The sequence below is a fragment of the Vicugna pacos genome, chromosome 30 (assembly GCF_048564905.1).
Source record: "Vicugna pacos chromosome 30, VicPac4, whole genome shotgun sequence".
In the NCBI taxonomy this organism is placed as follows: Eukaryota; Metazoa; Chordata; class Mammalia; order Artiodactyla; family Camelidae; genus Vicugna; species Vicugna pacos.
In genome coordinates this window covers 31,635,630-31,648,180 of record NC_133016.1, presented here as the reverse complement: position 1 = coordinate 31,648,180, position 12,551 = coordinate 31,635,630, and the positions used below count along the sequence as shown (strand labels likewise).

The window sequence follows — 12,551 nt, the reverse complement described above, 5'->3', positions numbered from 1 at the left end:
CCAGCACTATATCTTACATATTGTAAAAACTTATTTAATATCTGACAGCACAATTTTTTTGATTTTTTTTCCATCCCTAATTTTCTTGGCTAGTATTATGACTTTATTATTCCTGAAGAATTCTAAACTACTTTATTCTAGTTAAAAAAAAAAACAGATAAGCGTTGTCATGGGATTATTTAGTAAGTTTTGAATTATCTTTAGGAGAACGTACATCTTTACAAAACTGCTTTCCTCCATACAATATGTTGATGTCTCTACATTCACACCTCTTACTTCACCCCTCAGTACATTCCTGTACTTTCTGCATGTACAACATGGGCATTGTTTTTGAGTTTATTCCATATTATTGTTGATGTTTTTGTTAATTTTGTAAGTGAGAATTTTTTGCTCTTATGTTTTTTAACTGTTAAAACTGACACCTAGGAAGGCAGATTCGGTTTGTGAATACTCACTTTGTAACTTCTCATTTAAACTTGTAAGTATTAAATACTTGTTACAGAATCCTTTCTTTTCTGTTTTTAAAAATTTGTAATATTCTCAAAATGGTCATAGCTAAGTAGTATAGGTGGGGAGACAGATGGAGAGAGGTAGTGTGGCTCATGTACAAACTGTGAGCACTTTCATGGCTGCCTTTACACTGGAAAAGCCGCTGAAGAGTCCAGGATAAACCAGGGATGGCTTTGGATGCACTTAAAAGCCAGCTTTCCTGCCTGTATGGTGAAGACTGGTGGGCGTGGCAGGTAGATTATCAAGGTCGATTGGAGGTTATTGGCTGCACAGAACGCTGTGTCTGTGTGAAGTGGAGACCATCGCCATGGGAAATGCTTGGTGCCAGGATCAATGCAGAGGAGCTGGGGAGCCTGTGTTAAGGATTTTCGAAACATGGGAGTGGGAAGATCAGACTCTACATTCAGATCTGAGTTTGAAATCATCCTCTTTAGTTTACTGGTCCTCTGACTTTTGTCAAGTTATATACCCTCTTTCAATTCTTGTTTTCCTGTCTCTCAAAATAGGAGAATTACGGCCTGCTGCTAGAGTGTTTGATCAGGGTAAATAATTTATGTCTATAAGATGCCACGTACAGTCACAAGCTCAGTGAGAAATGGGCTGTCGCCTCTTCTTCTACAACTCAGTGCTTGACAAGACATGGGGGAAAGTTGGTCCCTAATTTGTGTGTGATGCAAGTAGGAACAAAATTAATGTCTTGCCTTTCCTTAGCAGTATTCTTACTCCTTTGCTTCATTTACTTCTTTCCTCCTTTACTTTCCCCTTTCCCCTCCTCCACCAAAACAGCCTGAGACTCTCTCAGAACACTAGATTCAAATTACTTTAAAGGTTGTCTCATCCTCATGAAATGAGAGTAACATAAAAAAATCTGTACACATCCCAGAATACATTGTATTTGATTTACACACACACATGCGCGCGCGCGCACACACACACACACAAACACACAATCAGGCTACCTCCCACTTGCAGAGGGAGAAGGACCACTTTTTATGAGTTTTCATTCACTGAGCGTGAGGACAAAGTCTGTTATGTAGACTTTCACCAGGCTTTGTGCATGGTGCTTTTAATTGGATTTCTGCTTTTTGGACATAGATATAGTCTCCTAATAGAAGAGAGAAAGTGGAGACATAGACATCCTTCTGAGATATTGGTGTCATCATATTTGAGTTGGAAAAGGCTTAAGGCAGCATAGAGTCGTAACATTTTATGGGTGAGAATCCATGTTGGTGTAACTTGGACAAGAACCTGGGTCTTCTGCCATCTTGTCCACAAGGGTGAGGAGGCAACTGGGAAGGGGATGGCAGGGATCGTTGTTTCTTGAGTTCCATGGTCTTGCTACTTTTCATTGCTCAGCTGCCTTTAGTTTATGTTCATGAGACCTCTCATGGGAAGGTCACTCTATCCTGATAGATTGAGTTTCTTATCAGCAAAAACTCTGGACCCACTCATATTTTCCAGAGTTTTCTGCTGACCTGCTGACACTTTATATAAATGAGACCTAAGTAACTACTGAATATACAATCCTTTTTGTTATCATTTGCCCTCGAGTTCCATAGAAATGGTGTGCTGTCTCAGGTTGTCTAAAGCTAGATCTGAACAAAGATAGGGTGATAGGCTGTGCTGCTGGACCCTCCAGAGTCGAATGGGATTTCCACGTTAGTTTTTAGAATCAGGCAGATGAGTTCATATCTTGCCTTTACTAGTTATTATCTTTGTGACTTGGGGGGAGAAGCTGTACTTCTTTGTGTCCAATTGTCTTTATCTGTAAATAAGTTCAGTATTTATTTTAAGGTTTCTGTTCTAGAATTGAATGAGCTAATTCCCTCATTTATACCTAAAATAATGATCGCGTTGTTCTATGCTTATGCCTTGGTAGTTGATTACTAAGGGTCTTGGCAGTGAGAATGGGGGTGGGGGGCCCATGAATAACAGAGCTTATATTCCAGGATATGCTTGTAAAAGACTGGATGTGCAGTGGATATTCAGTAAATATCCACTCCTTTCCTAATCTGCATTGATTGTGTATATATCTTTATACTAATATACGGACAATTTTTATTGCAATTTAAATATCTTTGTAGTATTTACAATATGTAGCTATAAAAATACGTGAAATAAATGATTTGAATTTTCTTTTCAATAAGCAAAACAAAATAAAATAGAAAAGAAAAAAGTTTTGAAGGAGTAGAAATAATTTTATTTCCGTGGAATCAATTCCGTATAATAGGTATTTTGGTTGTGTTGTTAAACAGCATATAAAATTGATAGGCTGTGACATACTGGAAATGAGGAAACAGTGGAGACATACTACCTCTAATGCAGTCATTTTGTTACCAAGTCCAAACTCGTTCTGCTTGCTGCATGACAGGCCAATAAATCGGGAGATGAGATGTTGGAGTAAGGAATAGTGACTTTATTTGAAAAGCTGGCATACCCAGAAAATGGCATACTGATATCCAGGAGAACTCTCTACCCCAAGTCAGAATTCAGTCTCCTTTTATACTAAAAAGCGCTGGGGATGTGGTTGGTTGTTGCAAACTTCTTGCTGTACAAATTGTTTCTCCTTGTAATCCTGTGTACTTGCAGCTGTCCATGTCGGTCAAATTATGGTGCCCCCGTAAACCCTCCAAAATAAAACAAAGGTTATTCTCTATTTTGCAACTTGCCATCTCTACATAAGTGTAGAAGAGCTAACATCCTTAAAGATCAGAGCCCGGACAATAGCCTAGCCTGGATATTTCAAGCTAAAGGCAACTTTCTTTTACAAAAGGTGCAGAGATATCAAGTCTGAGCCTAGAAAACAGGGTACAGGTTTAAAAATAATTGAACACATCTAACATGGAGTCAAATTTGTTCTTTTGTATTGCAATCTCTTTTTCTACCTCATAAATAATTTTAGTAAGAAACATGAGCAAATTTTTTTTACTTTTGCTTCTTAATAACGGATGAGTGTGTCAAATACACCTTTGTGACAGGGATGCTGTGCATTCCTTGGTGTCACAGCAAACTCTTGTTGGGGGTGGCCGACCCTGCAACATGTCTGATGTCCCGTGACTGTTGGTGAGAGTGCCCCTAAACAGGGGCTCTCTTCAGGAACCAGCATAGGTGCATTGACCTCGTCAGACCTCTTTTTCAGCTGCAGAAAATTTTTTCAGATACTCTGATGGAAAAATCACTCCAGCTGGGGATAATCAGGGAATAAAGGAAGAGGAAAAGGGCTTGGAGTAGAGTAGAAGAGAAGGACAGAAGTTCAGGGAGCCTGGGGGCTTGGCAGCGGGGCCTCGGGTAAGAGATGAGCAGAGGTGGGGAGGGGCCCGGCTACAGAACCAGCTCCTGCACTTTTTCCCGCACCCAAGCCACACAGCTTTTAAATGGGCCCAAGACTCTCTCCGGTCTGGATGTCACCCTGGGCAGAACCTTGAGAATCGAAGGTAAGGGCAGCACTCACCTAGGGGGTCACTGAGGACTTTGGTCAAGTCCACAGTGCCTTTTCTAGTCATGTGCCTTCACCTGTTCTTTATCTCAGGATCTGAGAAGCAGGAGGAAGGAAATCAGGGAGAGATCCAGGAAGACACCTGACTGTGTTAAGAGACGACAGTCACAGCGACACGGGGAGCAAAGACACTTGCAGCAAAGTAAAATGATTTCACAACTATTGCATCAGAGCTGCAGGTGTGAGAGAGCGTAAGCCTGTCTCAGAGTGCAGGGGGCAAGAGAAAAGGAATGGTAACATTAAAACTGACAATTGAAATTTTGTTAAATAGCCTGCTACCCTTAATTTTATCACTTGAATGTATGCAGGTGTATTTCTATGAGCATTTATGGGTTCACACAACCCCACCAGCCCCTCTTGCCCCCATGGGGGATGGGCTTTCTCAAGCACAGTGCCCCTCCTGCTTGGGTGGGCCACGCTGCGGGTCCTTGCCTGGGGCCGGACGGATACAGGACACTGAGTCCCCGAGGCATGGCCTGGGAGGCATGACAGGAAAATCTCTGCTCTTGGCTGAGGGCCTCCTTTTCCCCCTGCAGTGTAAGAATGCCGGTGACTCAGTTAGAAGCATGCATCCAAGCCGTCCTTCCGTGTCATCACCATCTAGAAGCGGTGCCTGAATCTTCTGAATTTCTTCAGCATGTGGTTTACAATCACCTTCAATAATTGAGTGTGTGTCCTCTTACAAGTGGAGGAATTGCTGCCGTTTTCCTGGAACTTACTCACCACTAGTCCATCAGATTTTTCTGTGCTAGGATTCAGTATGGCCTGCTGAAAACTCTGCAGTCAGATCTTAACACCCTGATGAAGAGGATTATTTATTTTATTTCTTTATATGATAGTATTTTACTTTCAAAATTCAGAGTTTTCGGTTCTTGGAGGAAATTTTTCGGGGGTTGGAGAAACAACTTTACTCATACCTTCTTTGTGAACTGTTGCTATATGCCTCTCACCTGTCTTCTGTCACTTGTGAAGCGGTTCCATTTGTGACCCTGTCAGGGTTGTTCATGTTACAATACATAAACTGTAAAAGTACAGTCCCTTTTACTCTGAAGACATTCCACAAATACTACTTAAATCTGGGTGTTGTTGTAAGAAGACAGAATCATTAGAACATGTCCTTGCAGGTTGCTAGTGCAAAATCCCCAAATCAATAGTCTCACTCAATAACTAAAATCTTTCTAATCTACCTTGGATTTGTATGGATAAGTGAAGCAGTTTCCTAAGAACTCAAGACCAGGTTTAGAACACAGGCTGGTGTAGCTCAGCAGGTCCTCCCAAGATGATGCTCTGCCAGAGGGTGGGGCCGAGGGGAGACGGCGGGTCCTGCCCTCCCTGAGCTGACAGTTTGATTGCAAAGACCTTCACCAGGTGAAGAAATTGGAGTTTCTTCTAAGAACAGTGGGTTTGAAAAGTGTCCAAAAAGGTTGGGAGTGACACAATCCCATTTGTCTCAATTAGGGGAGAGCGGCTGAGGGGCCACTTTGGAGACTCGTGAGTCCAGGTGGGCAGTGTTGGTGGCTTCCTCTTGAGCAGTGGGACGGTCACTGGGTAAAAGCGAACAGATTGAAGGCATGTTTTGATGGTAAAAAGGAAAGGATGAATGCTGTCTGTGAAGGTAGGATGGAGTAAGGCCCAGGTTTCTGGGTGGATTAATGAGGTAAATGATGGTCCTGCTGTGCTCTGAGGAGGGAAAGCTGCAGCGGGAGCTCTGGGGGAAATCTGATGATTTCAGCTGTGGGTAAAGTGAAAGGCTGTTAGATGTGTGGCCTTGGAGCTCAGGTGAGAGCCCGTAGTGTGTCGGTGGGGGGGAGAGAGGCTTTCAAACCTTTTTGTCTTGTGAACATACAAATAAGTATGAGTAATGACACACTTAACCCATCTATATTCTGGATTTAAAACCCAGTAACAATTTGCTATATTGACTGCAGGAGTTTTTAATTTTTTAATAGAAACAAAATAGTGGAGTTAGTGAACATCTTAGTGTTGATGTGTGTCATTGTATGTATTTTCATACTTCATCTGTTTATAAACATAATCTACAAAACGTTAACTTTCTTAGCATAAGAATTAAACAGAGACGTGACACACACTGTTGGGGGTTGAAGCTGATTTCTTCGGCAAATTATGTAGCCTCTCTGTCTTAGTTGCATCTTCTGTGACGGACCCCGGGCCCCTCATCACAGCTGATTTCCTAGACTAGTTGTTGGGAGGGAGGCTGCTGAAGGGAGTAAGAGGTGGCAACTCCTAGGGATACTGAAGAGAGAGACAAAAACAGATTAAAGGCGAGAAACTGAGTACAAATACCCTCAAAAGAGAAAAAATCCCGCAGTGTTTTGAGCCACTTAGCGTAAGGGAAACAAAATCACGTGGATCCAAAGCTCTTGAGCATGAGATTATTGTGGGTGGGAGGGTGTCATCAGAAAAGTGTTGAGAAAAAGGCGTTTTGGTTTCCCATAACATTTCCAGTAAGGATGGTGCGCAGAAGCGAAAACCACCCGCTTCACAGTAGATGGTGCTGTTTTGTGCGAAAATGACCAAAGATTGGAGACCAGTCATCAGCGGTGCTGGCAAATGAAGAGGCTTCTGGATTGGGTGGAGCACCTACTGTGACTTCCAGGTGACCTGCTGGCTGGGGGCTGTGAGGCGGGCAGTAGGTTTGCAGGGTGACCCGGGCATAATCCCTGGCTCTGAGTCTGCTGGTCTGACTAGCAGACCTGGGCACCCCCAGTCCTAATGGGGCAGGTCGGGGTGTGGCCTGGGACACCTGCCGTGCTGATGGCGAGAAGAGGGCTCCCCTGAAGGGGTGTCCCTGCAGAGAGTAGAAACGTCCTCCTGCAGGGGGGAAGAGCCTCTGAGCAGGAGGCCGGATGCACAGGCAAGACCAGCCAGAGAACAGAGGTTTCGGGGAGACGGAAGTCATACAGTGGCCCGAGCAGCCTTGTTTCTAAGAGACTGGAGGGAAAACATGCTGAAAAGGCAGGCTAGGTACAGACCCTGTGGTGAGTCATGAGTGACAATAAAGGACTGTTCAGGCAGGCATGAGAGAACTCTGTGGGCGTCCCAGCTGGGGCGTCACGCTGGAGGGAGGAGCAGAGTTATAGACTTTGTCACTTATTATCTGTGTGACTTTGAGCAATATTACCCTACCTCTCTCTATATATATCTTCATCTCTAAAGATGACACAGTGACAAGCTCGTGTCATCAGAAGGCTTAGTTTAGCTCTGATCCTCTGTGTCCTGTCTTGTCAGTGCTGCCCTGCAAGGTTCTGCAGTGGCTGCTCTTACCCTGAGATGGGAGGGCATAGAAGGAAACTGTAGCACCCGAGGGCAAAAGGAGTTGCTTTAAAAACAGACATGCAGCCGCCTGCAGCAGCAGACCTACAGGCAGTTTGGCTGATGGTCGTGGAGAGGTCTTTGGAGGCCTTAGCATCATCTTAAGACTTGTTTTCCCTTGGGGACCGGAATTGTCTTCGCAGATTAATGCTGAAGATTTGGGCTTCTGGCAAAGCTGTTTTCAGAGATGGGTATATACGTAACACAGCGTATAAAATAAAATGTTTTTATTTAATATGTGAGGCTTTGCAGCTGTTGGGAACAGCTCTGTTGGCCTGGTCTCCTCGGTGGACACTAGGGGTCAGCAGAGCGTGCGGGAGGGCAGGCAGCCAGCCCTGCTTCTGCGGGGGGTTCTCCCCAGCAGGGCACTCTGCAGAGTTGACTCTTGTCTGAGTTTTGTTCCCAGATGAGCAAACAGCAAAATAATGAGTTCTGGTGGGATTGTATAATGACAGGAAGAAAGAGGGAGCCGTAGATTTTCGTGACTAATACACGCTTTTGGTTCCTGTGTGTCCCTTTACAGAATTGACGATTTGTGTCTATTCTGGGACTTGATTGAAATAAACATGCAGCCTAAAATTTAAGAGTTATGTTTTATTTGTCGGGAGGACTCGAGCCAGGATGACCGCCTCTCAGAACACTCTGAGAGACTGCTCCCAAGAGTAGGGGAGAAGCTAGGATTACATAGGAGCTTTACAACAAAGACCAGGTAGTTGGAACAATAAAAGATTGCTTGTTATCTAAAGAAAGCCAGGTATCTCAAGTTCAAGTGTTTAGTGCTTAGCCATGTATGGGATAAAGCAATCATTTGGGTCTTTGAATCCACACATTTGACAAGCACCTAGCTGTCTAGGGCCAGTATCCTGTTGTTTCTTATTTGAGTCCACTCAGAGGGCACCACTGTGAGTGGCTGAGAGGCTGGGCTGCAATCCTGTCCTCACTGGGGCTGGCAGCACCCGCTGATGACTTGGTTTCAGCATTCTTTGTTTACAGACATGGTTGCAGTATTTTCATTCACATTGTAGTATTTTCATTCACAGTGCTCCCCCATGGTCCTAAATTCGACCAATATTTTGAGAGACATTTCATGACCAATTTTGTCCCACGGTGCTAGGATGGCTCATTCCTAGTTCAGGTGAAGAATCTTCGGAGCTGCCATTCAAGGTGTTTGGTTTATTTTTCAGGCCCTGTTGATACTGAAAGTTCTCTGGATCGCCTGTCTTACTAGTCTATTTTGATCCAGGAAATGTTTGCCCTTCGTTGCTTATTCCCATACCTAGAATCACACTATTAAATTTATTTTATGCAGGGTTCTAAGTTTAATCTATTTCTTCAAGATGCTTAGCCATCATCAATCTTGTAGGCCTAGTTACGCATTGGGAAATGTAAGAGACAACAATTTTATAAAATAGACAGTATATAAGTAATACAGCTAGTAACGTTAATAATGTCACGAGTAAGAATTTAATACTCGAGAAGTTATATTTTGGGTTAAAATTTTGCTTGTGTTTCTGATTGAGTCTGAATGATCTTATGAGGAAGTTCATATTTATGATCAGGCTCAGGGAAGTTATTAATTGGCCAGGTGATGTCTCCCACCATGTAAGATGAACAGTGGCCTAAATAGAACTATAATTTCTTTTTAGAATAACGTTTCTCAGGGCTATCTAGTTAGATACCTGGAGTAGGGAAACCCACCAAGGTAAAACAGAAGTAATAGACATAGTTAATTTACCATAAACTTAACAATTGTTGTAGTTCATAATCAAAGGTTGGAGAAATTGTCAAAGTAATTAGTATACAGGCCTGGTCCAATGTCTTGGGTTAGCTGTCTACCTCAGATGTCGTCTTCTCATCCTGACATGGTAGCTTTTTCTCCAGTTGGGCATTGCTTTAAGGTGGGCAGTGCTCTATAGGCCATTGCACTGCAGGGAATGTTTCTTATAGGAAATGAATCTGAAAGTCCGTTTCCTTCAGCTTTGGTGTGTATGGTCTAGTTAAGCATACATGATAAAGGGTCCTTCCATTCAGGTTGGAGACAGTTCTTTAAGTCATGCCTGTTCCAGGATGTATAATCCCCTGGCTGTAGGTCATGGGGCATTGGAACTTTACCCAAAGTTAGATTACTGAGGTTCAGAAACAAAGCTAGGGTATCCTTTTAATAATTCAATTAAACTTTTCAGCAATTTCACATAACAGAAAGGAATGATCTGGGAAGTGTCTTACTAAATAAAGACTTCAATTAACAAAACTAGAATTTAATATCCACTAAAATATAAACTTTTTTCTCTATAAAGTTACCCTCATTTTTCTCAAATATAGCCAAATAAAGATTTATTTGTTTACAAGTTAATTCTGATTATTTGATCATATAGGATTTTTTAAATTGGCTGTGTTGGAACTTTAAATAAGGAGTCTCAGGGTAGAATGTTAATAAGGTTTTCTAAGGCCAGGAAAGCCACGTCAAGGGCTTGACATGGATTTCTGCCGTACAGATTTAGGTAAATTATTTTCTAGTTAAATTCCTTAAAGTGCATTGAGATTCCTATATCTGTTAGGAGATGATCTTCCTAATTTGTCTGATAGAGCCATTGGGGACCTAAGAGTTTTTAGTCTCTTGAGGGATCAGATAGAAAATATAACTGTTCCAAGGCTGCTTACATAGGTATAATTTATCAAATTGCTGTGAATCATAACTAGCTTAAGGAGAAGAGATTCTTTATGTCTGGGAAACAGGTTTAAAGCGAGTAGTATTTCAGACAAAATCAAAAATTATAACCATATTCATCAGTTTACTCAGTCCCATGTAACTAATTCTTTTAATCAGAGTTTTCTTTAGACCTTTAAAATTTCTTCCCCAGTTTAGTTCAGTGGTATAGTTTGAAGTTTATTCGAAACCAGTAAATCTTCTTGAAGAGCAAGCATTTTGCAAAATCATCAGAAGAAAACAATTAACTGTCTATAAGTGACAAAAGATTTAAAAGCATGGTAAAACACCATTACACTATAATTGGTAATGTAACCTGGTCACAATAACCAGAATTATGACTGGTAACATTTCAGATATACCAGAATTTTAGGGAGTCCATAAAATTTCTGTAATATCTATATTAATATTTTCTCATACAATATAACCTAGGAAGACTTATTATTCATTTGACAATACCATGTTATTTAACATGCCAAATGAAATTTACTAGTTTAAAATCTCTCTTTGGGATGTTTCAGGGGCCCTCTGTAGCATCCCAAACTTAACTGGAGATTAAAAGAACTTTAATTAAAAATTGATATTTGGGGAGCTTTTTGAAAGATTTCAAACACTTGGTCAGATAAACATATAGATCACTGTAAAGTAGTACTTATTCATTAACAAGATAATTCGTCAAAGGTAAAGGCAGAACAGATCAGTTAAGTGGTATAAGAAGTTTTACAATTTGTTTCTGAGGGTGGATTATCATTTTAAGAAAATTTCGTCCTCTTAACAGCGAGAAAACCAATTCTATTCTTGTACCAGCTTACCTCTGAGATTCATTTACATTGACCAAGTTGATTCTAAACTTAGCCAATTTCGACCACGTACAAAACCCTTTCCTCAGGTTTCCTCTTCCACAAGCCTTCCACAGCTTTCTATATTCATATTAGTGTGTCCCTTATTTTCTCTTCCATTCAGAAGTAACCAGCTTCAGTACAATGTCACTATTTTTCATTAACAAAATATAATTCCATTTCTTGTATCTTCCCTTACAGATTTATCTTACTTTCCTAGGATAATGAGATCTTTCCCTTAATAATAGAGACTATTTCAGTGTGGCACCAACCATTTATTAATATTTCTAAACACCTTTAGTTTCTCTGTAAGAGGAAGTTAAATGTTATGTAATTCATATTTCAATCTTATTTTATCTGAAAATGGCAGAGCTATTTAATAAAATCCTATCATTTAACTTAATTTAGCACAACTCTAGAATTTAAAGATACCAAAGATTTAGAGATTATCTTATGCATACATTTTAAAAATGTATTTGAAAGAATTTACCCAAAGTTCTCATCTCATTTGCATTAAATTTACTTAAAATTTTACCACACCATATTAATACTTTTTTTGACAAATCTGCAATGAATGTAACAGGATCTTATTTGACTTTCATTAAACCTAGGTACAGTAAAGGTATTATACATAATATTGATGACTTTAAAGATGTCTATATTAATTAGAACATACTTAAACAAAACAATATCAAATATTATCTTAATATTGAATATTTTCCAGTTCATGTGAACCTTAAGGTAAATTTGGTCAGTTTTTATTTTAAAAATACTTAAATTGTAACCTCTTAGTTTTTACATCAATTAAGCAGAGCTCTTTGACTTTGTGTTTTTTTTTTTTAGCTATAGAAATATCTCACATATATAATGTGTACGCCAGCTTATAAAGAGACAAAAGCTAGAGATCTCATACCTTGACTTTAAAACTTACCTATGAGATAGGGATAATAATAGTTGGAGTAAGCTGAATTTGCTTGCTCAGATCACTAAGGCTTACTATGTATGAAACAGACATTAAAGATTTCTTGACAATGTATGAAGGACCCGTCAGAGTTCTCAGTTTTAAAATGCGAAAAATTTCTTTGGCCTAAAGTTTTATCTCGTTGAGCTAATTAGGCTCACCCCTAGGTCACTGCTGTATTTACATTTCTGATATGCAAGACAAAGACACACGTGTCCAGTTCTCCAGACAACTGCTCTGTCACCCAGTCCCAATTGCATCTCCTTAATTTGCGTTTTTGTATCAGTGTGAAGAGCTGTAAACAAAGAATTCCATGTATTAAAACTTTAAAGTTTACTTTATCTTGTCTTCCAAAGCTTGCATAAGGCATTAAGCAAGTTCTCTTTCCCTTGTTATAAGTTAAACTCAGGGTAAAACTCTTATTATATTTTTTATTAGCCACTGAATACTAGTTTTAAATTTTACGTTATATTGGACGGCTCATGTAACTCTATTGGTTTCCTTTACTTTGTACATTCAATATTTTCAGAGGGACAGATATGTGCCCAGCCTTATAATACCAAAAAGGTGAATCGGTTTTCCATTAAAACATAGTTATCCCACAACATAATTAAGTAAAAGGTTTATATAAATCTGATTTAAATATACCAATTTTAGAAACTTTTATCTAAAATTTATTAAAACTTATACCTTTAATTTTAATAT

At 40.1% G+C, this 12,551-nt stretch overlaps 1 protein-coding gene across 4 annotated transcripts in view; it reads left to right on the top strand.

The window, feature by feature from the left end:
* LOC140690350 (trafficking protein particle complex subunit 9-like) overlaps positions 1-12,551 on the top strand; it is an 83,430-nt gene that overhangs the window by 24,478 nt on the left and 46,401 nt on the right. Inside the window, exon 3 of one of the 4 annotated variants that reach the window (XR_012065607.1) lies at positions 4,543-4,663. The exons of the other annotated variants lie outside the window; for them this stretch is intronic. The gene's annotated coding sequence lies outside the window, so the exon portion shown is untranslated. Of the gene's footprint in view, positions 1-4,542; positions 4,664-12,551 lie in introns of those variants that run through there. 4 annotated transcript variants of the gene reach the window in all.